Source organism: Phoca vitulina, unplaced genomic scaffold (assembly GCF_004348235.1).
Source record: "Phoca vitulina isolate PV1807 unplaced genomic scaffold, GSC_HSeal_1.0 scaffold61, whole genome shotgun sequence".
In the NCBI taxonomy this organism is placed as follows: domain Eukaryota; kingdom Metazoa; phylum Chordata; class Mammalia; order Carnivora; family Phocidae; genus Phoca; species Phoca vitulina.
In genome coordinates this window covers 9,009,688-9,035,396 of record NW_022589764.1, presented here as the reverse complement: position 1 = coordinate 9,035,396, position 25,709 = coordinate 9,009,688, and the positions used below count along the sequence as shown (strand labels likewise).

General features: G+C 46.1%; 1 protein-coding gene across 1 annotated transcript in view; it reads left to right on the top strand.

Moving 5' to 3' along the window:
• The window catches only part of OTUD7A (OTU deubiquitinase 7A), a 373,732-nt gene that overhangs the window by 63,202 nt on the left and 284,821 nt on the right, over positions 1-25,709 (top strand). The gene's annotated exons all lie outside the window — the stretch shown is intronic.

Sequence of the window (25,709 nt, the reverse complement as noted above, 5' to 3'; positions counted from 1 at the left end):
ATGGGCAGCTTCTGATTCTTTGGTCAGAATGCCTGTGGGCCAAGGAGCCGCCACACAAAGCTGCTTTCTGATGCCTGTCTTCTTCCCAGGCCTCCCAACATGGGGCTCTGGGCAATGATGTATTTCTGATGTCTATTAATCCCTTCACAGTTGCTTTTGTGCATTTTGTGAACAATTCTAGATTTCAACAAAATTAGCTAGTCAGTCCTTGAACCAAAGTGGTCTGTACAACCATGGGCTTGACCTTTTCCCAGGTAGGCTGGGTTGAAATGGCTCACACTCATCCCTTGTGGTGTGTGCGTCTGCAGGTGACATTCAGCCCTAGGGGCCGTGTTCATGGAGCCCTCACTACAACTGCTTCTCTGTAGGTGGGGGTCCGCCAGTTCCTCCACCCCTGCCCCACCCCACCCCAGGATGCGCAAGGTCTCCTTGACGACTGAGCTCCATTTCTGAAATCAAGCCCAGGTCACTGCACAGCCCTGAGAATTGTCATGAAGTAGAGGGAGGACAGGAGGGAGGGCGAGATGGATGTGACTCCTGGCATTGCAACATCCTGATGTCCTGTCCTGGACAGTCTCTGGGACAGAGAGGGGCAAGGCAGGAGGAGGAGCCAGCCTTGAGCTTCAGGAAGGAAGAGGTTTCTGGGCAGATTCTCACTCAGAAAGTCGGGTGGGGCCTGAATGTTTCCCAGATACCGTAAAAGTAGGAGCCCCATGAGAGCTGTGCTTGAGGTCGCATCCCAGGGCTATCTCCAGCATGCTTTGGGAGGAATGCAGGGAGAAGGGCACCTCTCTCACCACCCACTCTGCATTTTTTAGATCCTGAAATGATGTTTGTGCAACTTCATCTGAAGAAAGGGTCTGCTCCTAAAAGGGTTTGGAAACTATCCCGTGGAATTTAGAAGTGAATGTAGGCAAAGGCCACCTACTGTACCATGATTTAATTAGATTGAATGAATTCATTTCACTTCTAGCAAGACTGAATAACATTTGTCTCCTACCCCTGCGACACTCTAATCCACTGGAGTTTAGAAAAGCTTCTGTCACCCTCCAACCAGGGGATTAAGATTGTCACTCATTGTCACTGCCTTGATCTGCAACGGTGGGGAAGCTTCTGGTTCCTTAGGCAGACGTGTTGAGTTGGGTTATACCACTCTGGGTTGAGAGTGCATCTTGAAGAGTCTACTCATGGGGGTTATTCCCATGGGTTTATGCCCTGGTCCTGACCTCACTAGGGCAGATGTGCTCTGGACATCAACTGCATGGAAATGTTGCTCTCAAGATCCTCACAGAGGAGGGCACTCATGTGACTCACTGCAGTTCCAGAAACTGCCTGAGAAAAAGGCTACAGACCTCAGACAGCCAGTCCTTCAATTTCAATTAAAATGCTGTGACTTCAGCCATGGGGCTCAGTAGCACCTATGGAAAAGAAATGGAGTCTTTGTTCCTTGTGAAGCTCCAGCCAGCTGAGAGATAAGATGGCTTTAAAAGGGCGGAGGGATAGCTGGATGGATGGATGGATGGATGGATGGATGGATAGATGGATGGATAGATGGATGGATAGATAGATTGATAGATATTAAGAAAAAATAAAAAGGGTGCAGACTTCCCCCAGTGTCCTCCAGAAGACGAGCACAGAAAGGAGGTGTGTCAGGGGCATACTTGCTAGGGACTCTGAGCTGTCAGTGTTGTCGGGACTATAAGAAATAAGCTTAAGATACACGGTTTTATTTTATTTTATTTTTTTTAAAAGGTTTTCTATTTGGGAGAGAGAGAGAGAGCACACAAGCGGGCAGAGGGGCAGAGGGAGGAGGGAGAAGCAGGCTTCCCGCCAAGCAGGGAGCCCGATGCGGGGCTCGATCCCAGACCCTGAGATCTTGACCTGAGCCGAAGGCAGACGCTTAACTCACTGAGCCACCCAGGTGCCCCCAGATGCACAATTTTATTTATTTATTTATTTTTTTTTTTTTTAAAGATTTTATTTATTTTTATTTGAGAGAGAGAGAATGAGAGAGAGCGAGTACATGAGAGGGGGGAGGGTCAGAGGGAGAAGCAGACTCCCTGCCGAGCAGGGAGCCCGATGCGGGACTCGATCCAGGGACTCCAGGATCATGACCTGAGCCGAAGGCAGTCGCTTAACCAACTGAGCCACCCAGGCGCCCCAGATGCACAATTTTAAAGAAATGTTTTGTGAATGGGGAAGAAATAAAAGAAAAATGACATTTTTACACGGTTCTTCTTAAGGATTTTGAAGTGATCTTGCAGACAGATGTGGAAAGATGTTTTTATTCCTGTGCCCTGAGCAACAGGCAGGGCCAAATGAGGGCAAGATATTTTTGGCCTGCAAATTTGAAAATGCCATCCCCCAATCTAGAGTGGGCTGCTAAGTGACCCGGCGACTTGGGCCACTCTGAGCTTCTGTCTCTTTCTCTAGAACATGATTATTGATTGTGTGAATTAGTGGTTTTCAGCTGTATTATTTTCACTTGCTGTGGAATGCCCTGCTCAAATGAAGTCTTACCCACAAAAGTAAACAGACAGGCCTATCCACTGATCCTGCTTCCCTCCCTCAGCTGAAAGGGCACCAGGAGGCCTGGGACAGAGCCTCATGATGGTGATTTCAAGGGACCCCTCTCACTCTGGAAAGTTGTGGAAACCACCCACCCCCAGCAGTGTTTGCACTGACTCCCATTTGGGGTTCAATTGAGGCCTGAAAGGTTTTGACCTGAAATAGTCCATGTAGTATTTTTGTATCAAAAAGTGGTGACTGCCTTTCAAAGAACCAACGGTGACTTCCTCTCTTATTTCCTATATAATAAGTCAATCCATTAAAAAGGATGTAAGATGTTAATGTACCTCAGCCTACTTATCCCCTGCATTTCAAATGTGCTACAGCAGGACTGAATTTTAATAACATCAAGGTTACCCCATACATAGTTACTTCTAATATGAATATCAGCATAATTAAGTTTAATATGCAGTTGAATATTATTCTGTTTTATTTTGTGACTTCATGTAAAAGCTAGCAACAGTAGAAGAGAACCACACTGTTGGTACATGGAAGTTCTGTGGCCCGAACGTAGTGTTGCTTTAGTGTAATATATAGACACACACACAGCATCCTGCATCTTGCTGTGCAACTGATTTTTTATGTATTTATATGTCTTTGGTTTTATGTTTATTATCATATAACATAGATGTGTATATTTATGTTATTTTATTCTATTTCATATTTATATAAAGAACCATTAGACACATAGCATAGGTTCAGTATTTAAAGCCATTCTGATTTCTCAGGGCTTTTAATTGTGGATTGAAAGCAATTGAATAGTGAACTTCATATTCTTGTACACACACACACACACACACACGACTCATTTTATATTCAGAAAATTTTAGCACCCACAAAGTAGATGATATTTCCTCCTGTTGGTTGATTTAAAAAAAGACTTCAGGGCGCCTGGGTGGCTCAGTTGGTTAAGCGACTGCCTTCGGCTCGGGTCGTGATCCTGGAGTCCTGGGATCGAGTCCCACATCAGGCTCCCAGCTCAGCGGGGAGCCTGCTTCTCCCTCTGACCTTCTCCCCTCTCATGCTGTTTCTCTCTGTCTTGCTCTCTAATACATAAATAAATAGAATCTTTAAAAAAAAAAAAAAAAGACTTTGGGAGCCCCTGGCTGGCTCAGTCAGTGGAGCATGCAACTCTTGATCTCAGGGTTGTGGGTTCGGACCCCACTTTGGATGTAGAGATTACTTAAAATCTTAAAAAACAAAGTAAAACTTTAAAAATGTTGCTGTTTCTCCAAAAATGCAATTTTATGTACCTTGAGAAAATGTCTTATGTATCCGTGGTGCCATGCCCCCACTGGCCTGGGTGGTAGCAGCCCAGAGCCAGGCCCCGTGGCTGGCCCAACGGGACCTCCACGTGCTGAGCACCCAAAGGGCAAGGATCGGAGTTCTGTTTCCTGAGGCAGCCCAGAGCTCGGGGCAGGGACAGCGGCGTCGGGGCCACTCCTGCGTGTTCCTGCCCGTCCTGTGGGCTTGGCCAGCCCTAGTGAAAGGTGAGCACCTGCCCATGCTGAGAGCCTGGGGATCTGTCCTTGCACCTGGCCTCCGGTCACCTGGAGCATGAGACTGACTCAGCCCTACCTATGGGCCCTGCCAAGGCTCTGTCCCGCTTGCGTTCAGTGGTGAATGCTCCAGCGATCATTCGTTAGAAGAACTAATTACAGTGTGGAATTTCTGGCCCTATCTGCTTTCCAGAACAATTTGTGGAAACCTGATTCTGTTCTTTTTAAATAATGAGGCTGCTGGATAATGCTGTACACTAAGCTGTGTGTGTGTGTGTGTGTGTGTGTGTGTGTGTGTGTCTTCTTTCAGTGGTTGTTGTTGCCTGGTTTTTTCATTTCTCCAGCTCAGCAGTTAGAGGTTCTGAGACTCTTCCTCAGGACTTATGGAGGGGTCCGCAGCCTGGGTGCCCGAGAGTGCCTGTGTACACGGGCAGGGACTCCAGGCAACCCACAGCAAGGGTGGATTTGTTATGGACGCTGTGACTCCCATCAGCAGAGAGCTGGGCCACCCACTGGTCAGGTGTCTTAGGATGAATCAGAGAACCCCCCCGGGCCTCATTTTTCTTGGCTTGTGAAGCAGGTGTAGGATTACCTTCCCAGTTTCTTTCTCTGAAAGACAGGAAGAACTTGAAGTTACGATGTCATGAGGGACGCGTGAATGGGGAAGGAGGACTCAGCCCTGGACCTGGCTCCAGGCAGCAGGAATGTGGGACCTCAGCGAGGGCCATGGAGAGCTCAGGCTGCCACCAGGGGCCGGCCATTGGGTGAGCCAGCTGCTGTGTCCCTCTGGCTGCATCACTATGGCCTTGAACACACTTCCTGATGGCCCCACAGAGCCCCGGGGACTCCCAACCTTGGGGAAGATAATAGGCTTGAGGCTCAGCATCCCTGGTCTACCCCCATGGGTGGTTCGTTATAAGGTGTTAAATGCCACATGAATGCAAACCACTGTTGTGATAGCGTGCTTGACAGACCCTGCAAGTCCTGTGGAACAGCAGGAGGCCCCTCCGTGAGACATTCAGCATTCACAAGAGGCAGGGCCCCTTGGGTCTCATACCCGAAGCCCCCATTTGGTAACCCAGCACTCCTGGCAAGACTGTCATGTTCACGTTCAGGGTGAGATTTCAGGGCACACTGGGTACCTTGTGTCATTAGCAATCACCCAGCCACAGATGGTACATGTGCTCCTACTATCAAGGACAGATTTCTGAGTAACCACCTCCTGTCAGCCTACTCACTGTCTGCAGTTTCTGTTATAATAAACACCCTCCTTGCTTTTGTGTCTAAGGTGTGGTTCCTGTGCCCAGAATATAACATGAGTACCCTGGTTGACCTGAAGGAAGCTTTGGGTTGCCTGTAAAGAGATCCTTGACTCAGTGGCTCTCCATCCTTCACCTTGGGCCTCTGGCCTCCCTGGGCTTGTGACGCCTTGGCTGAAGGGAAGCCCCACCTCCCGAGTTTAGAAGCAGCAGAGCACTGGGAGAAACTGGCGTGGGCCAGAAGGGTTTAGATCCCAGCCCAAGCCCACCACTCAGGGGCCAGATGATGGAGCGTCTTGCTTCTCTCTCTGACTATACTTTCTCTTCTGCAAATTGAAAATGAAAGCATAGCTCTGGGGCTGCTCTCTGGGTCAATGGGGACAGCCTGTGCAAATCACCAGTGTCGGCTGTGGATTATTACTCAGCAGGTGGTTGCTGATATCAGCTCTGGTTGTCGTGATCACACATCCCTGTCAATGAGTTCTGACCCCCTGACTGCCCTAAACCCAGCATGTCCATCCATTGCCCGGGATGCCACACTGGCCCAAGCACACTGCCTTTCCTACCTCACTGGACTTGACCCATGCTTTTGTTCCTACTCCAGGTCCCACCATGGCTAGAGAGATCTTCAGTAACACATATCAGATTGTGCTTCTCCTCTGCTTAGCCCCTCCAGCAGCTCCCCATCATGCTCAGAATGAAGCCCATGCCCTGAGGCCTGCAGGCCCACACAGCCTGGCCTTCTGTCTCTGTCCAGGTGCCTCTCCATCCCCTCCTCATTGTTGGTCCACACCAGCCACTCTGGATGCCTCTCTGTTCAAGGAACCACCCCAAACTCACTCCCGGCTTAAAACTTTTGCATCCCTTTGGGCCTCCCTCGGGCCTCAAGGGCCATAGGGTCCAGGGAACAGAACACAGAGGCCAGTGCTGTTGTTTCCTGTGCTGGGGGTCTTTCTGGGATGAATTAAGTCTCATTGTCTGCTTTTGGCACTTGTGGGCTTGTAGCAACTTTCCTTCCGGCCATCCTCTATGAAGTTTTGGTTCTTCCCTAACAGATGGTTGCAGTGAGCAGCAGAAAAATCAAATCTCAGGCCTAATACTCCCTACCTCTCTTCTTAACCCTGTCTGGTGGTCTTCATCATACCCACCAGCACCAGAAGCTGCTCTAATACAGTATGTGTGTTTTCCTCCACTGCCCATAACCCCCAACCCAAGAGCATGGGAGTCTGCTCTGACATGCCGTCGGCCACACCCTGGACACCTGGAACAGCAGCTACACACAGGGTGTCAGGTAGCACCCAGTAAGCACTTGCTGAATGAAATCATGAACTGTGTGCACGACAGCAGGTGGCTCAGGGAACCATCTTTAGCTCAGTGACCACCTCCGTCTCAGAATTTCTGGGAAGGTCATGTTTGTCATGGACTGGATTGTTTCCCCCCTTCCCCTCAAGTTCATATGTTGAAAGCCTAGCCCCCAGTGTGAGACAGGACCTTTAAGGAGGTAATTAAGGCTAAATGAGGTCATAAGGGCGGGACCCGAATCTAATGTGACTGGCATCTTTATAATAAGAGGGAGAGACACCAAGTATGTATGCATACCGAGAAACCACCAGGGGAGGACGCAGGGAGAGGGCATCTGCAAGCCAAGGAGAGATGCCTTGGAAAAACCAAACCTGCCAACACTATGATCTCAGACATCCATCCTTCAGAGTCGTGAGAACATACGTTTCTGTTGTCTAAGCCACCAGGTTTGTGATGATTTGTTATGGCAGCCCTAGCAGACATGCTGGGAAGAAATACAGGCATGCCTTGCTTTCTTGCACTCCACACATTAACCGTGTTGTTTTTTGTTGTTTTTTTTTTTACAAATTGAAGGTTCGTTGCAACCCTGCATCCAGCAAGTCTGTCAGCACCATTTTTCCGATGGCATTCGCTCACTTCGTGTCCTATTTTGGTAATCCTCACAATTTTTCTTTTTCATTACTATTGTGATGATCTGTGATCAGTGATTACAACTCACTGAAAACTCAGACGATCAGACTTTTTTAGCAATGAGGTATTTTTTAAATTTTATTATTTTTTTATTATGTTAATAACCATACATTACATCATTAGTTTTTGATGTAGTGTTCCATGATTCATTGTTTGTGCATAACACCCAGTGCTCCATGCAATACATGCCCTCTTTAATACCCATCACCAGGCTAACCCATCCCCCCACCCCCTCCCCTCTAGAACCCTCAGTTTTTCTCAGAGTCCGTAGTCTCTCATGGTTCGTCTCCCCCTCCGATTTCCCCCCCTTCATTTTTCCCTTCCTGCTATCTTCTTCTTCTTCTTTTTATTTTTTAACATATAATATATTATTTGTTTCAGAGGTACAGGTCTGTGATTCAACAGTCTTGCACAATTCACAGCACTTACCAGAGCACATACCCTCCCCAGTGTCTATCACCCAGCCACCCCATCCCTCCCACCCCCCCCACTCCAGCAACCCTGTTTGTTTCCTGAGATTAAGAATTCCTCGTATCAGTGAGGTCATATGATACATGTCTTTCTCTGATTGACTTATTTCGCTCAGCATAATACCCTCCAGTTCCATCCACGTTGTTGCAAATGTCAAGATTTCATTCCTTTTGATGGCTGCCTAATATTCCATTGTATATATATATATATATATATATATATATATATATATATATACCACATCTTCTTTATCCATTCATCTGTCGATGGACATCTTGGCTGTTTCCATAGTTTGGCTATTGTGGACATTGCTGCTATAAACATCGGGGTGCACGTACCCCTTCGGATCCCTACATTTGTATCTTTGGGGTAAATACCCAGTAGTGCAATTGCTGGGTCGTATGGTAGCTCTATTTTCAACTTTTTGAGGAACCTCCATACTGTTTTCCAGAGTGGCTGCACCAGCAGCAATGAAGTATTTTTAATTAAAACATGTCCATTACCTTTATAGACATAATGCTATTATTGCACACTTGATAGACTCCAGTATAGTGTAAACGTAACTTTTATACACACTGGGAAACCAAAAACTTCATTTGGCTCACTTCATTGTGATTCACTTTATTGTGGTGGCCTGGAACCCAACCTGCATTGTCTCCATGACCATCTCATGCATGTGGACTATTCCTAAGGATAGTGGCAGTAGGAGCAAATCTCTGATTTTGCTAGCTTACCTTAACTTTTGTTAACCCAAATCCAAGTTTGGGAGAGAATGTGGGTCATAAGGCAGGTAGCTGACTTCCAAGTATAATTGTGATTTACAGCTATAACCTAAGGGGTAGGGCTTTTCATGCATCATGGGGGTGCTGGGGGCTCAGCGGTGGTGGAGAACAGGGCAAGGCTGTCCTCTGACCTTGGAGACTGTCCTCTGACCTTGGAGACAGGCCATAGAGAGAGGACACTGAGAGCAAAGCCACGGGAGGCGAGGAGGGAGCCCAGTGAGGTTTCAGACAGCTAGGCAAGGAAGACCTCCCTGGGGGTGATGTGGAGTAGAAAACCAGGGTGATCAGACTAAAGTTCTCATGGGTGGCTCCCAAGACTGGCTTTGAACCAAAATACCCCAGAAATGCCTTGAGCCTAAGAAGCATGGTCGGCTATGATACAAAGAGGAGGAGTGCTCAGCTGGGGGTCAGAAGAGCAAAGATCTCCTTCCAGCTGTGCCAGTGAATGGCCATGGCGGTGCAACCCTGTGCAGCCGTGGCCCCACCAAGCTCAGGTTCCCCCTGTAAGGGAACAGAGTGTGATTAGAGCATCCAAACTCAGGCTTTCACTCATGGAGCCATTTCCTTCAGTCCTAACACCAGACAACCACGAATGTAAACTTTGGAGCTGGTTGAAGAATGGGGAGGAGAGCCTTTTGCTTTCAGAGTCTAACTTACATATAATTAAAAACGTTAACTATGAGTCCTTTGAGAATATAGTGAGGTGATTCCAAGGTATATCCGTGAACTGATCCTGGCTTTAGGAGTTTCTGGCTTTATAGATTGGGATGGTCCAAAATGGGACACTTTGGAGAGGGAAAGAGGCACTGCTCATAATTTACTCTCTCGGGAAAACTGAGCTGTGTGGTCAGCCTGTTTATAAGGGAGATGACATACATTTAAATAATGAAATGTCAGCTAGAAATTAAGAGTTGTTCATAAAAAGGTAATATATTAGGTAAATTTGGGTGATTTTGTTGCCCCCCACCCCAACCCCAGGAAGCTGCTTCACATTCATTGGGTGAGTCTGCATAAATAACTCTCAAAAACATCCATGGTCCCCAAAGTTGTCATTGACCATCCTCCACCTCCTCTGTCCTCTGTTTCCCACGGAGGATGCCTGAGTGACAGTGCCTATTGTGAAGGGCTCTGTGTTCAGGAAACAGAGGCTGTAAAACCCCAGATGGGCTGCAATGAAACAAGGATGAGGGCAAGGGTGGGGACTGAAGAGCTGTCTGCAGACTCTCCAACCCCAGGGTAAGGAGTGTGGTCCTGGGTGGGGTGGTGGCCACCTTTAGAGATTCTGTCTCTAGTGCAGGAGCAGTAGTAATAGGAATCAGTGCAACGCCTCACGTCTCCCCCACATGTTATCACCCCTCAAATTTTGGCGAGTTGTGCCACCACCCAGGTCTAAGCAGCGACTGTGACTGGTCATTGCAGCCTGTGTTTGTGCAAACTTGATCACGGCAGTTTGTGGTGTTGCCGCTTTGCGTGTGTTGAGTTTGAGGTGCCAGTTAAAATGTCTTTGGAAGGTTACCCTTGATTGTGTTAAAGAGAGATGGCACGGGAAGACGGGAACAGCAACAGCACATAGATTTTATATTAATGGAACGATTACTCATCACTGAGAAATGACCACAAGTCCACCTTCTCTTGCCCATCGGAACTGTGTTTGCACCAGAGTGATATTTGAAAGAAACCTCTGCCTAAATACAAGTAGAGAAGAAAAACTAGAAGTAATACAGAAGTATGAGGTCATAGTTTACTTGGCAGCTTACTTTTGTTCTTATTGCTGTTTTACATGAATGGTGTGTCCAACAATCATAGAGACCGCAGTGGGGAGTTTTATGTCAACCTGGCTGGGCCATACTATCCAGGTTTGGGTCATAGACATCTGAATGTTGCTGTAGAGGTGTTTTTAAAAATGTAATTAACATTTTAGGATTTATTTTATTTATTTATTTGAGAGAGAGCGAGCACATGAGTGGGGGGAGGGGCAGAGGGAGAAGATCTCAAGTAGACTCTGCTGAGCGTGGAGCCTGATGTCGGGCTCCATCTCATGACCCTGAGATCATGACCTGAGCTGAAATCAAGAGTTGGACACTTAACCAACTGAGCCACCCAGGTGCCCCAAATGTAATTAACATTTTTAAATCAGTAGACCCTGAGTAAAACAGATCACCTTTCTTAATGGTGGGCCTCAACCAATCAGTTGAAGGCCTTTGGAGACAGACTTAGGTGACCCTAGGAAGAAGGAATTCTGCCTTCAGACTGCCCTTGTTGTGAGCCGAAGCGTGCCCTTGGGTGTGACCTCTTCCCCAGGTCTCCAACATGCCAGCTTACCCTGCAGATTTCAGACTTGCCAAGCCCTACACTTGTGCGAGCCAGTTCCTTCAGATCAGTCTCCATCTCCATAGATAGGTAGGTGGGTATGTGGATAGATAGATACAGAGATAGATACATACATAGATGGAGGTCGACACAGATATGCACACACAAACACACACCCTCTTCAGGTTCTGTGTCTCTGGAGAGCCCTGACTCGTGCAGACTCGCATTCAGTAAACACGGTGGTGGTCCCTGCTCTGAAGCTTATTGCATGTTGGGCAAGCCCTCCACACCTCAACATAGCCTGCTATGAAACAAGAACAATGCACCATCCTCACAGGGTTTTCATGAGGGTTCCAGGAGATGAAGCAGTCAGAATATTCTCCCAGGTGCCAGGCTCCAGGAAAGCTTGGACGCCAGGTGCCAGGCTCCAAGAAAGCTTGGACGCCAGGTGCCAGGGAAGCACTCAAAACGCATGAACACATTCATTGTCCTTTGTGCCCTGGGAGGTTTACCTGTGAGTGTGCTTCTCACTTCACAAAGAGGAAACTGCAGTCCGGAGAGGTCAGAGTGTGCTCCAAGTCACCCAGCTGTGCTCCCAGCCCCAGTGATCTGTAAAGCGAGAGCCTCACACTCCCACATCCCACTCTGCACCACGCTCAGTGGGCCTTGCCTGGCAGGACAAAGGAAATTAACAGGGATTCCAGCCCACTGTTTTCACCTCCCAGAAATAGTAAAGAGCACATTCAGCTCATAACTGCTAGCTGCACATTTCATGTTTTCTCCTCCTCCCACCTCAATTCTCTCTCATTCCACACCTCTCTGGAGCATCATAAACACAACTCCCCCAGGTGAGCTCTCTGCTATTAGGGAACTAAAACCGATGAGGGTGTCTGAACTGGGTTTATGAGACTGTTTCTGAGCAGAATGAAGGTGCATCCACCATGGTGCTTGAAACTCCAGCCAACCTTCCTTAAGATGAGCGTCGGGTAGAATGAAGACCTCAGTCATCCTGTGATGATCCATTGGCTTGGGAGAGAAATTTCCTAGGGAAAAGTCTGTGCCTATCACTTCATCTCAAAAGAACTGCATTAACTCTTCATCTTAGGATCAGAATGGGAGCACAGATTTGAATTTGTCTAGATTTCTTTTAGTCCTGAATTGCTTTCTGCAGAAGATAATCTCATTTTCAATCTTAAAGAACTTAATAAAAATAACTAGATTTTGTTACTGTTTAAAAGATTTATGGCAGCATGCATTTTTAATCTTCAATTTTACAAATCTTTAGTCAATATTAGAACAATAAGTAAACTGTGGAGATAAAAGAAATTACCTGTTATTTCCCTTACCCTAATCGCATTGACTTTATTTTTAAATAAATCTTGAGTAAATTAATTTATATATCTGGGTTGTGTGTAAAGGTGAGGAGAAACAATAATGTTTTATGCATTTGCAGGTTAGGATGGGCCCTGTTCTCATGAAATAGTCACTCAGGAAGCTCCTATCCGGGGCCCTGAAGGGACAAGGCACTCCCTAGACAGTTGGCTGCAAGGGGAGAGGGGGAGGGCGGCTGCTAAGAATACAGAGGTGATTGCCTGATTTTCAACACTCAAACATAAGTTCCATAAAGGCAGGACTTCTTTTCTTTTTTCTTTTCTTTTTTTCTTTTCCCTCTCTCCCTCCCTCCCTTTCTTTTCTTTTCTTTTTTTTCTTACTGTTGTCACTTTGCAAACTGGAGGGTTTTTTGTTTTGTTTGTTTAATTGAAGTATAGTTCACATAGAATGTTATAGTAGTTTTAGGTGTACAACATATCAGTTCAGCAACCCCACACCTTACCCATTGCCCACCACAGTAAATGCACTCCCCATCCATCACCAGACAACACCACTACAGTATTACTGACTAGATTCCTCATGCTGCACCTCCCATTCCCATGGCTCATTTACTCCACACCTGGAAGTTTGTATCTCTTAATCCTCTCTGTTTCTCCCTTCCCCCCCACACACCCACCTCCCCTCTGGCAACCATCACTTTGTTCTCTGTATTGAAGAGTCTTTGTTTTATTTTCTGTTCTTTCATTTTGATTTTTAGATTCTACATATAAGTGACATCATATGGTATTTGTCTTTCTGTGTCTGGCTTATTTCACTTACCATGATATTCTCTAGCTCCATTTGTGTCATTGCAAATGGTAAGATCTCATTCTTTTTGGTGGCTGAGTAATATTCCATTATATATTTATACCACATCTTTATTTTTATGGGCACTTGGGTTGCTTCCATATCTTGGCTATTGTACATAATGCTACAGTAAACATAGGGGTGCCTGTATCTTTTCAAATTAGCGTCTTGATTTTCTTTGGGTCCATACCCAGTGGTGGGATTACTGGATCATAGGGTATTTCTATTTTTAATTTTTGGGGGAGCCACCATACTGTTATCCATAGTGGGTCCCCCGATTTACATTCCCACCAACAGTGCACGGGTGTCCCTTTTTCTCACTGACACTTGTTATTTTTGTCCTTTTGATTCTAGTCATTTTGACAAGTATCAGGTGATATCTTACTATGGTTTTGATTTGCATTTTCCTGATAATTAGTGATCTTGAGACTCTTTTCATGTTTCTGTTGGCCATCTGTAAATCTTTGTAAAAATGTCTATTCCAGTCCTCTGCCCATTTTTGTTTGGATTATTTGTGTTTTGGGTGTTGAGTTGTGTAAGTTCTTTAAATATTTTGGATATTAACCCCTTATTTGATATATCCTTTGCAAATAACTTCTCCCATTCAATAAGTTCCCTTTTTGTTTTGTTGATGGTTTCCTTCGCTGTGCAGAAGTTTTTTATGTTGGTGTAGTCTCAATAGTTTATTTTTGCTTTTGTTTTCCATGCTTGAGGAGACATATCTAGAAAAATGTTGCTATGGCCGATGTCAGAGAAATTACTGCCTGTTTTTTTTCTAACAGTTTTATGCTTTCATGTCTCACATTTAGGTCTTTAATCCATTTTGAGTTTATTTTTGTGTATAGTGTAAGAAAATGGCCTACTTTCATTCTTTTACACATAGCTGTCCAGTTTTCCCAGTACCATTTATTGAAATGACTGTCTTCTCCCCATTGTATATTCTTGCCTCCTGTGTTGAAAATTAATCATTTAAGCATATAACCATGTAAGTGTGGGTTTATTTTGGGGCTCTCTATCCTCTTCCATTGATCTGTATGTCTGTTTTTATGCCAATACCATACTGTTTTGATTACTCCAACTTTGTAGTATATCCTGAAATCTGGGATTGTGATATGCCCAGCTTTGTCCTCTTTCTCCAGATTGCTGTTGTTTTTCAGGTCTTTTGTGGTTCCATGTAAATTTTAGGATTATTTGTTCCAGTTCTGTGGAAAATGCTGTTGGTATTTGATTGGGACTGCATGTGGGTTTTTTTTTGTTGTTTGTTTGTTTTAATTTAAATTCAATTAGCCAACAGATATAGTACATCATTAGTTGTTTATGTAGTGTTCAGTGATTCATTAGTTTCATATAACACCCAGTGCTCTTCATATCACATGCCCTCCTTAATGCCCATCACCCAGCTACCCCATCTCCCCACCCACAACCCTCAGTTTGTTTCCTGGAGTCCAGTCTCTCTTGGTTTGTCTCCCTCTCTGATTTCCTCCCATTCAGTTTTCTCTCCCCTCCCCTGTGGTCCTCTGTGCTATTTCCTATATTCCACATATGAGTGAAACCATATGATAATTGTCTCACTGTGCCATCCTCAGCCTTTAGAATAATGCCAGCTAGCACTTAGTAGGAGCTTAATAAAGATACGTTCAATGAATGAATCATTTGTTTATCAATTTATAGTTTTCTACAATCCCCCTATATTGTACCAATAATGATTGGCACTCAACAAAAATCAGTGACAATTTTATATCAGAATATGTGTCTATATTATTGAGATTGTCACATTGCCTTCTGCATGGTGAGATAGAGTTATTAAATAATCCTTTTAAAGATAAAGCTGTCAGTGTAAATTTGCTTTGCCAGATATTAAGGCATACCACAAATCTATAGTGATTAAAGATTGTGGTCTTGGCAAATAACTCTGTATCACAGAATAGGGAGCTCAGAGTCAGATTTCCATGTGACAGGAGCTTAATATATGTTAAGGTAGAACCACAAATCAATAGGGAAAGTGCTTATATAGAAACTTTCCATATAGGGTAAATTTCTCTGTAGAGAAAAATAAAACTGGATCCTTACCAAACACTACATACAAAAGTTAAAGACTTCACTGTGAAAGATAACACTATAAAGTTAGTTGAAGAAGATTTAGGTATAGGAAGGACTTCTTTTTTTTATTTTTTAAAGATTTTTATTTATTTTTTGACAGAGAGAGAGACAGCGAAGAGAGGGAAGACAAGCAGGGGGAGTGAGAGAGGGAGAAGCAAGCTTCTCGCGGAGCAGGGAGCCCGATGTGGGGCTCGATCCCAGGACCGTGGGATCATGACCTGAGCCGAAGGCAGACGCTAAACGACTGAGCCACCCAGGTGCCCCTAGGAAGGACTTCTTAAATAAAACTTTAAGAGCACAAATTATAAAGCAAAAATTAATTAATTTGATCACATCAAAATTAAGAATTTCTGATCAATGAAGGCTACCTCGGATAGCATTAACAGACAGATGACAAATTGGAAGAAAACATCAGCAATACCAAGTAACAATATGCAAGGAGCTCTTCCAAATCAACAACCAAGAGGAGCCCAGATGGGAAAACAGCCAAAGTATATAATCAGGCATTTTACATAACAGGAAAATCACAAGGCTAAAAAGCAAATGAAAAGATGCTCCAAATTATTTTTAATCAGAGAAGCATGCATTGGAAAGCAATCGAATGGCCTTTTATAAATAACAGAGAAAATGTGCTGTCTCCTGCCCCTAAACCTTCCGCTGGTAACTCTGGCCACAAAAACAGGAAGACTTAAGAAAATGATATCTCCTTACCCCTTCCAGAACTGTGGTTTAATAATAACAGGGGATGAGAAGGAACCATGTTTAGTTTTGGCTCATAAGATGCAGAGACATGCATGAGTAGCGGTGCTTTCTAGGAAGAAGGTGACAGTGGACCATAGAAGGGTGATGGAAGACTCTGTGAGCAGAGAAGCCGCTGGGAGACCAGGTCAGGCAGGAAGTGACCCTCTGGCCCAGTGGGAAGCCATAGAGGCTGGAGGGGAAAAAAGAGGATGTCCCTGGTCTCCCCGCTTGCCCCCTACATTCCAGCTGCTTCCACGCCTTCTTCACTTCTGGTTGGGCAATCCAGGCAGATGACAGCCACCAGCAGCTGTCCAGAACACGGGAGCTGAAGAGACCAAGGACCCCCCCCCTCCCCCGGATGCCAGCAAGGGAGATAAGGACAGGCTCTGCCCTGTCCATCAGAAAGGACATTCCTGGCCACTTCCTGGGGAGGTTCTGGGAAGAGTTAGGAAGCAATGCAGCACAGGTCCCCTGAGCATCGTCACAGATAGTGGGGGTGGTAAGGTGAGCTGGTTTTGTGGTCATTTTCAGTGTCCACATGCCATCCACCACTTTGTGTTTGGGTCGAGGTATGTGTGTTTTCTGTGGATGGTGGTGAAGAAGACGTCGATCTTGCAGGACCACATGGTAGGATTGCTTAGAATTCCCAGGCATGCTGGACAAGACAACCTGGCAGGAGCCTGTATCCCTTTGGCCCCCGGGCTATCGCCTGGGGGTTGCACGGAAGAGCTCCCTGATGATGCCCTGTCACAGCTCAGTCGCTGAGGTCCCATTGACCAGGAGTGTTTACCAAGCACTCCTGGAGGTCAGTCACGACCCTGGGCTCTGAGGCTGCAGAGGTGGGCAAGCAGATGAGGCCAGCTCTCAGAGCTTATGTTCTTGTGGGAAGACAGACCACACATATGTTCATAAACAAGAAAATGTCTGGCAATGAAAACCACTGTGCAGAGAACTAAAACAGCATGATGTAGTAGAGAGGGACTGGGGGCTACTTCGGCCTGAGTCATTGGCAGAGGGTCTCAGAAGAGAAGCCATTCAAGGTGGGACCCGAATGAGGTGGCGAAGCCAGGCAGCTGGATGCTGTGGAGAAGGAGGCAGGGCCAGAGCCGGTGGAACTTTTGTGAGCCTGGCCATGGAGCCTGGATTTTGGCCCAAACGTGATGGGAAGTTGTTGGGAGGGCTTAAATTGGGGTGGTGAAATTTGGTTTCTGCATTTTAAGAAACCACCTCCTGCTGGGTGGGGCTTGGATTGTAGTTAGGGAGAGTGGATGCAGGATATCAGTCAGGAAGACAGTCAGCCAGGCAAGAGATGCTATAAAGTAGATAAAGTGATGGCAGAGAGATAACAAGAGGTGGAGAGATGTGAGACATGTGCTGGGTTTTCCCACTGATTGGGTGTGGGGCCAAGAAAAAGAAGAAATAAGGCAGGCTTAGATTTTTGGCTTAGAAGCTGGGAGGATGCTGGTACTGTTTATTAGGCAGAGAAGGGAATAGGGACAAGTTTGGGAGGGTGTAGGGGTAGGAAATCAAGAGTTCTGTCCAGGCGATGTTGGGTTTGAGGTGAGTGGGAATGTCAGGCAGGCAGTTGGATGTAGAAGTCGAGAGTTCCAGTGACTGGCCTCCTCTGCAAGTACAGATGCTATTTAGGGCCTTCACAGAATGCATTTAGGGAGCATGTAAGTGGAGACAGAGACTAGAAGCAGTCCAGGCGGAGTCCTGCATCCCAGGACATTTGTCAGCAGGGCTGCAAAGAACTGGTGAGGAAGGAGGAGGACCCGGAGAGGGTGGTGGCAGGAAAGCCCTGGGAAGGCAGTATTTCAAAAGGGGCGAGCAGATAGCTGTGTAGAATATTCTTGAAGGCCAATGAACATAAAGTATACTTCCTGGCAGATTATAGAAACTCGTGTCAGACCAGTGAGCCCAAAGCTGATGAGAGAGCCTTTTAGATGCTGGGGTTAGTCTGGGACCTTTTATACCTCACTCCCTCCTCACATGCCTATGGCATGAACACCCATTTTGTTAACTAAGCTTTTCCTATTCTACAAAATAGAATGTAGGCATCGCTCCGACCCTCTTACTCACAAAGAGGGCCATAGCAAGGAACCCAAAAAAGAAAGTAGAATGATGCAATAGAAAATTTGAAAGATCCCCGAGAAGCTCCTTTGAAAATCACCTTCCATATGTAACAAAGTCCAACTTTCTAGAGACCAAGCAACTCACGTGAGGTGACAGTTGTAAAGTCAGGCCTAGAACTCAACACTGCTGCCCCTTCACTGTTTCTACCATGAATATTCTGGGAAAAAATATCACTCCGGTAGTTGTGTCAATTGTCAAATTCTTACCCTGACTTAGAAAGTGGGCCTCAACCTCTGACCCTGTCTCCTTGAGACCTTCTTTCTGGTAGTTGTGTGACGGGGCTATGCCCTCCTGCAGGCTTGGGGCATCCGGAGGCTGTTGTTAGTGTGCTCAAGGTGGGTGGGCCCAGGGGGGTCTGCAGGCCACAGGAGGCACTTCTGATGTCTGAGGTGCTGTGGGGTCATCAGCGGGCAGGAAGGCAGCTCATGGCGGGTGCCGGAACTGGGGTCCCCGGCCAGTTGCAGCCCCAGAAATCCTTCCATCCCCCAGGATTCCGGGGTGAACCTGTGCCCCTCCTTCCACACACTCAGATTTCAGGGAGCTGTTTTGTGCTTTCTCCTCTTTTTCTTAAGGTCATCTATTTAGTTTTCCTTCCCTCCTCCTTTTTTTTTTTTTCTTAACCTCTCATTCTTGTGAAAGGATCTCTGGCCTTTGAATCGAGGGGACTGGGTTTCAGGCATTACCTCTCCTTTGAGGGCCTCAGGGTTCTCATGCATAAAACGAGGGCTCAGGGATACAACAGGGCAGTTCTCCCAACCGCGGCCCCCAACCAGCAGCGTCAGAATCACAGGGGAACTTGGTAGAAATGCACACTCTCTCTCCCCCCACCCCAGCTATACTGACTGAGAATCTCTGGGGGGTGGGCCCAGCCACCTTTTTTTCAGAGGCGCTGCTGGGATTCTGACGCCTGCCGTGGGGTGGGAGGCATGCATCAGAGGTGTAGCTCTTGGCTGTCGTCCCTGGTACATCAGGACGAGTGACATGCTCCCATCAGTGTTGGCTTCATAGGGCAGTGATGGCTATACCTCCACATGGCAGAATCTTGGAATCCAGAGATGGATTCACCTGCGTGGAGTCTAAACCATATCCTCACCCTGTCTCCAGCTATCGAGAATCCTGAGACCCTGTGGGCACTGGTCATGCCAGTGTCGGCACCCCGTAGCTCACACTGCACGAAAGTGGTGATGGAAGAAGCGGGTAGGTGGAACAAGGGGGGTGGGCTAAAATACAGCACTGGCTTTTCAGATTTTTCCCTCTCTCTCCCCCCGCCCCCCGGTATCTTTTTGCAGATACAATTGTGACGGGGATGAGAATAAGAAGGATTGGCATTTTCTGCTCCCTTCTCCCCATCTGCTTCTGAGCCACCTTCCTCTGTGTTGCTGTGCTCTGGGGCCAGTTGTGATGATCAGATTAGTAGATGGATCTGATAAGTAGAGGAAAATTAGAGGCTGAAATAATTTATGCTAGAAAGACTAAAGCTATTGCTGAAGGGAAGATTGGAGCAAAGAAGTGGACATGAGGAAGCCTGCAGCTGTGTGCGTGGGCGAGCCATAGGGCAGCTGACTTAATGTGGGGGTTTAGGGAACCGCATCAGCACAAAGAAATGACCCAGGCTCCTTGTGTCACATGGTACAATTCCCTGTTCTTAGGTGATCATCAGCGAAGGTGTATGCTACACATTTTCTTGCAGAGACAGTTATGTTTCTTGTGGATGTGCCATCTGCTGAAATTGGAATTAATTAGGGCATGAGCAAAAAGGTCCAGGATTTTTGAGGTATGTGGTGTTAAGCCTCAGTAACATCAAACTAATTGTGGGAAGAATTTGAGGTTTGGGAAATATAGTCATGGACTAAGACAGATGTGTTGTCCTTTTGCTACATCTTTTCAGCTCAGAGGGTTCATGTAAAAAATTGCCTGACTTCATTTTTTATTTCTAAAATTAACAGTGCTAGAGACATTTAGAGCACTGAAATTTTGGGAGGGATTACTTTCAGACACATTGAGGTCAATCATATTTCTTGGGGGATACCATAGTAAGGAAGGAAACAAAAATTTTCCCATTTGATTGAACATGAGGCTGAACATACTCTGATTACAAATTAATTCCTCAGCAGATTCTCTTAGTTTCTCCCCCATGTGAGGAAAGACATGGCTTGGAGATGTTTAGTGTTGCTTATAGTAAATGCTGGTAGATATTCTGGGCATCCATTACACAGTGTTTAATGGGGTGTATCCCCCCTGAAAGTATCACAAAATTGAAATTCATTACCAGCCTCTTTAAGACTTTAATGATGCTGGAGATCTAACTAGGTATAAAATTATGGTAATAGCTATATGACAACAGCCAGAGAGACTGAAGAGAGGATAGAATTTGGAGTTTGGGTCCCTGGACTTAGTAATTATATGGCCTTGGAAAAGCCACTGATCCTCCTTGAGCCTCATTCTATTCATGCATACAGTGGGCCTTAAAAAGAAACCCTGATTGGAGGATGCAGCAATTGAGATAATACGAGGTGTTCTTTGTAAACTACAGTGAACTGTGCAGATATTTGCTCTATGCTGTGGAGAGCCTTGGGGTCACTTTCTCAAGACCTCTGTGATGCCCTTTCCCTCACCACTCACATTGTTGCATTGTGTAGACACGGCCTTGGCCCCCCATACCCCTCTACCACTATCACAGTTGATTGGCAGGTGCCTTACCCAAGGTGGGGCCAACACAGTTCCAACTGTGGGCTACGGATAACCCCAAAGAGAGGTACCTAAAGGGTAATGTGTTTTTTTCTGGGACTTTGAAAATGGTTCCTCAGGAGAGTCATCTCTGGAACCATCATCTATAACCTAGGGATTAGGTTGTTGTCTATGGCCATCAGTAGCCGTTTGGATACCTGATAGCACCTGTCCAGTCTGAAGCCCAGATCTCTTCTGGCCTTGGAGCATCTGCCCTCCCCTTGTTTGCTTAAGCTCACTCATGTGGGTTTCTGTAACTGCCACCCAAAGAGTCCTTTGGCATGATAGCCTCATCAGTTACACCGGTATAATCTTCTCCTGTTTCTCAGCATCTGAAATTATGGTTTAATGCATTAACACAAGGAAGAGAAAAAAATAGGTATAAATATTGGAAAGATAGAGACAAAACTAGTAGGCTTCACAACCAATATGATAATTTACTTAGAAGATTTAAGAGAATCCATTCATTCAGCCAGTTATTCAAAAAATTAATTCTTGAGTGGTACTCAGGGTCTGGCATTGTGGAATGACTTGGAATTATGAGAGCATTCAACAAAGTAGCCAGTTACAAGGTAATTATATAACAGTAGGCTTTCATGTTAAATAAAGCATATTACAAATTCTTTGATGTTGGATAAGGCTTGGGCCATTACTGGACGCTACCCTGCATGAGATTTATTCCTGGGGCCTTAGGCCAGTATGAACCCCTTGATTTCTTCTAAGGAGCAAACCATATTTAAAGACCTTCCCATATTCTATTCATTGGAGGGATTTTGCACTGCTGTGAAGTCTGTGATATGTATGACATTGCCTGGGATTTCTATAAGCCTCCGCATTGTTTTTGTTCAAAGAGTTTCTCACCATTATGAATTCTGTGATGTACTGTGAGGCTTGAGTTAAGTCTAAAGAATTTCCCGCATTTATCACATTCAGAGGATTTCTCAGCAATATGAATGCCCTGACATTCAGCATGTTGTTGATGTGCACTGAATGCCTTGCCATGTTAATCATAGTCACAGTGTATCTCCCCAACATGAAGTCCCCACTGTGGTCTAAGGCTGCCCCCTCGTCCAAAGGCCTACCGCATTCCTTACAGTCATTGGGTTGCCCTCCATTGTGAATTTTCCGATGCAGAGTAGGAGATGTATGTTTTCTCTAAGTGGACATTTTTTCCATAGCTGGTTAGTACACATCTTCACCAAAAATTTGGAAAATCTGTAATTCCTATTAGAGAATCAAATACTCTCCTGTTTCCTTTAAGAACTAGTTTTCAAGTTAACCGTTACCTTCACGTGCTGAGCCGACAAATATGTACTGTCTTCTTGTTCTTTCCCTCACAACCATCAAGGGCCTTTTCATGGCTCCAGTGAGGTGATCACATGTGGTTTAGAAATATGACATCCTGCACTGAGATTAAGCTACTAGTTCTCCATGATCAAATGCAGGTGCCACTTCTTTGGAGCAGGATCCTAACAGCCTCACTGTCCCTGTGGGGCATACGTGGCACATCTGTGCATGTCATTGACCTCTGTGTGGATTTTTACCTGCAAGATCTAATCAGTCTTCCTTAGGTTTCTCCACTGGAGAAGCATCTCTAGAGCTAAACAGTGATAGTTCGATGTAAAACATTTCCCCTTCTCAAAGTCTTCTTTGGGAAAACAACAGGCCTCACACTCATGGCGAGATGGATTGAGATGGCTGGACTCTGTCTCTGATATCACTGCAGGGCTCGTCAGAGCTCTGGGGGTGCCGTGATTCTGAGGAGCTGCCCCATCAGAGCTTCTGAGGGAGGCCTCCCAGATCTCCCCATTTCAGAGCCAGTCAGCAATACCTTTATACTGGAAACCTCTGTTCTAGGACTCAAAATCTGCCTTCCTTCTTGGGGACATTTCTTCGCAGCCACCCCATGCAGCTATGAGGGGAAATGATGGGGCCCAGTGGTACACAGCACAGCACTGCACTCACAGAGAGGCATGCACCTGTCACCTGTCACCCAAGCACTGTGCACGGCTTTTGACCACCACACCCACAGCCCCTGCAACACACCCCAGCGTCACACACTCACTCCCACACACTCACCCCCCCTTCTGTCTGGCTCATGCACTCAAGAGGAGGTTCCAGTAACAACATATCCTGGCCACACTCCAGACCTCTTTGCCTTAAGTGTCCAGGAAGATTTAGAAAGAAGTACTGCTGGTGGATAGAGACCTTGCTGTACTAGATAATAACATTTAAAAAAATAGTAATAGTAGCTAATATTAAATTTGTGCTTATTATATGTCCAGCCCTTGTTTTGTGTGCTTTATGTGTATCACTCAATCCTCCGATCAGCCTTATTAGGAAGATGCTACTTGCCCCATTTTATAAGTGGGACAACTGAGGCATAATATTGTTAATGTCATTTGTGCAAAGTCACGCAGCTAATTCGTGGCTTAAATGGCTTGAGTGCAGGGACAGCATTAAGTTAATTTGTTTTCAGTTTGTTTTTTATTTTGTTTCTGTTCTGTTTTTGTTTTTGTAACTCTGACTGGTGGTGAGGAATCCAAAGACTAATGGTACTTGGTACTTCCACCCACCATTGCTTTTGCACCATCAATATCAACACAGTGAAAAGACAAATACAGCTTTGACCTTGTGGAGCCCCTGGGAGGGTGTTGAGGAACCTCCGCTGTGGGATTCCTGCCTGGCTGTGAGAATCCCGCCCCAGGATGTGGGGATATTGCCCCCTCCACACTTGCCCACAGCAAGTGTCTGGGCTAAGCTCTGATTAAGCATTTCCTCTGGCTTCTCACAGCCAGGGAAATCTGCACCCCTTTTCTTCCTAGTCCTCTCTAAGCTTTCTTCTCCTGTGGTTTCCAGAATGCCACGGCTTTTTGGTTACTCCTCAGCCCAGTGGCCACTCCTTTCCCATCTCGCTCACTGGTCCTTATTGCCCTTTCTACCTGACCTGCTGTTGGAAGCTTGAAGCCTCAGCCCTGAGTCCTATTGTCTTTTAGTTCAGCTCTTGTTTGGGGGTCTCAAGTCCCATGGCTTTAAATGCCAGTTGTGTGCAGATCCCCAGAGTTACACATCCAGGCAGAACATGCTCCTGAGCTGCAGGCCAGTCTGCCAGCTGCCTGTGGGACCTCTCCCTGTCAGTGCCTCACACCACCTAAGCCGGGTGCCTGAGGGAGCTCTCCACCCTTCCCGTCCGCCATGCTTCTCCTCCAGGCTCCCGCATGTCCACAAATGACTTCTTCCTTACTGAGCTGTGCACAGATGTTAGAGTCACGTGTAACACCTAACTCTCTCTCAGCACAGCCAATTCATCATGAAGTCTTGAGAAGTTATTTCCAGAATTACCTTCTTCCTCTTGTCACTGCCATTCTGCCAGTCATTCTCCTGCCCTTGTGACCTCTGGCCCTTTGGGTTATCACCGTCTGCCTGTCCACACAGCCTCTCCAGCACCTAGCACAGTGCAGAGGCATGGAGCGGGCTCGGCGACTGTACCTCACAAATGAAGGCATGCCAGAAGAGCCCCTACCAGTCAGTGAGAAGACACATGTCCTCAAATGGCCAGAGGACTGGGACAGACAGTTTGCAAAAGAGAAATAAAAGTGACCAATGAGGTTTAAAACTCTATTCAACTTCACTAGGAATTGGGCCCTGGAAAACCACCTAGCAGTACGTATCAGGGTCCTTACAACGAATGCGTAATGTTCCACGATTCTACTTTTAAGAATCTTTCCTAAGGAAATGATGAAAAGCACAATATATAGATTTATATGGGAAGATGTTCGTCCATTGTTTAAAATCTGTCATAAAGAGTTGGGAGCAATAAAATTCCCCTCAATAGGATAATGACAATAAATCGCCCTCAAGCTGGGTGAGGTGAGTGGCCCACTGTGGCTGGAGCACAGACCGCACCCCTGAGGATGGAAACGCTGTGTGGGGTCCAGGCATTGCCAGGCACTGGGTTCCCGGGGGGCAGTCACAACAAGTGCTCATTGGCAGAGCTTAAGGGGAGAAGAGATTGGTGCTAGCTGACCCAGGATAGACCTGGGGTGTGTGTTGCTTTTAAACGATGTACACATTGGCATAGTCAGGCTTTAAAATATATTTGCATGAGTGAGATTACAAGACCATGCCTTGCAGGGGAGAGAGCTGGCCAAGCATGGTCTCACAAAGCTGGGGGTGCCTGGGAGGGCCAGGGGTCAGAGCACAGCTGTCAACCCTGCACAGCTTCAATATACCCCAGCTGATCCAGTTCAGTGTTCTGATTACTTCTCTTCATGGCAAATGACCCCCAAACTTAGCAGTTCAAAGAACCTTTTTATCAATCTTGAATTAAGACCGGGCATGTTGGGGATGGCTTGTCTCTGCTCCATGAAGTCTGAGGCCCCAGCTGGAAACACTTGAAGACTGAAATAATCTGAAGACTCATTCTGAGGCCTGGCTTTGGATGGCTCAGATGCTAAGATTGCCAACTGAGCACCAACACAGGGCCTCTCCATGTGGCCTGACTTCCTGACAGCATGGTGGCCTCAGGGTCTTTGTTACTTGGAGTCACAGGGCTCTAGGCACACATGCAACCAAGGATCCATCACCTATAAGACCTGTCCTTGGAAGCCACATCATGTGTGTCTGCTGTGTTCTATTGATCCTGCAGTTATGAGCTGACTCGGAATCAAGGACCCCTCCTCTTGGTGGGAGGGTTGGCAGGGCCACACTGGAGAAGACCAAATGTGATTGGGACATTGCTGTGACAATAGGAATAGCCCCATCCTGTTAAAAAAACACAGTTTTCCACAAGGGGCATTATCAACATTAACCAACCAAACAAAAGGCCAGTGTATAACCTACTTTTTTAAATTTGTCATGAAAAATGTAAGTGCTAATAGATCCAGAATGTCAGTGCAGTGCATTCTTTCCCTGTGGAAAGCTTGCAGAAGCTGCCAACTTTTTAG